The 1,291-nt window shown below is 38.1% G+C and overlaps 1 protein-coding gene across 1 annotated transcript in view; it reads right to left on the bottom strand.

Moving 5' to 3' along the window:
- The window catches only part of TRAPPC11 (trafficking protein particle complex 11), a 36,235-nt gene that overhangs the window by 2,353 nt on the left and 32,591 nt on the right, over positions 1-1,291 (bottom strand). The gene's annotated exons all lie outside the window — the stretch shown is intronic.

The following is a 1,291-nucleotide window of genomic DNA, read 5'->3' as shown; positions in this document are numbered from 1 at the left end:
AATAGAAAGCATACAAAACCCAATCTACAACTGATCAATAAATAATTTCAAGTTATACATTAAGAAGCAAAGGTCTTTCTCTTGGATAATATTTGTGAAAATCTAAGTAGAGAGATCTGACTAATATTTTTAGTAAGTTATCTTATGGTTTTATAACAATTCAAACCGCAAAGTGCTTTCTTATACATTACTGATGTCGGATCTAGTGAAGCCGGCAGGGCAGCCATTGTGCCATTTTATAGCGGAGGAACCAGAGTTCCACAAAGCCAGTGATGCCAGGCCTAGAATTCGGGGCTTCCTTTTGTCCAACTGCTTTACCTCACCTTGACTCAAAGTAACTAAGATAATAATAACCATATTAATAATGTGTAGTATGACAGACACTGTTATAATCCCTATATAAGCATTATGTAATGTTCCTATCACTCAAGGAAACAGGAGCTATTATGATTGCCACTGTAAGATGAGGTCACATAGCTAGAAAGTGACAAAGGCACAGAAACTGAACTGAAACAGCCCTGGAGCCAATACTCTCAACCAACATGCTCTAAAAGTCTATTAGAAAAACAATGGGGTTATTGTATCTCTCAAAACAAACAGTCTATTGGTGAGAAACCTTTAAAAAAGGTCATGTTGGTTAAAAGCTCAGGCTATAATGCCAGATAAATCTGGATTCTAATCCTGGCTGCATATATACTTACTACCACTGTGACCTTGGACATACAGCCATGTGACCTTGGGAAAGTTTTACAGATTGAGTTTATCTGAAATGCCTGGGACCAGAAGTGTTTCAGATTTTGGATTTTGGAATAGTTGCATTATACCTAAGGTTGAGTATTCCAAATTCAAATTGCTCCAATGAGCATTTCCTTCAAGTGTTACATTGGCACTCAAAGTTTCAGATTTTGGAGACTTTCAGATTTCAAATTTTTGGATTTGGGATGCTGTATAGTCTCTTTAAGTCTCATATATAAAGTGCTGAGATTGGCACCCTTACCTCTTAATTCACCATCTAGGACTCTGTGCATTACACTGGGCTGTGTGAAATTTCTGACAGTACCTTATGTGCCTTTCTCTTTCCCACTTGGGAAATACTGCTAACTTTTTTGGGATGGTTTTCTTTCCCAATGACTTGTAAACAGCCCATGGCCCAGACTCTGTGCAGTAACGAAACTATACATCCTCAGATTGCTAGACCGTCTCCTCTGCTGGGCTGAGGACCCAATTCCTAAGAAAAAGCTGAGATAACACTGCTTCTAGGACCAAGAAGCTATTAAATATCATAACTTTC

The sequence above is a fragment of the Propithecus coquereli genome, unplaced genomic scaffold (assembly GCF_000956105.1).
Source record: "Propithecus coquereli isolate 6110/MARCELLA unplaced genomic scaffold, Pcoq_1.0 Scaffold543, whole genome shotgun sequence".
NCBI classification, from domain to species: domain Eukaryota; kingdom Metazoa; phylum Chordata; class Mammalia; order Primates; family Indriidae; genus Propithecus; species Propithecus coquereli.
This window is presented reverse-complemented; position numbering and strand designations above follow the sequence as displayed.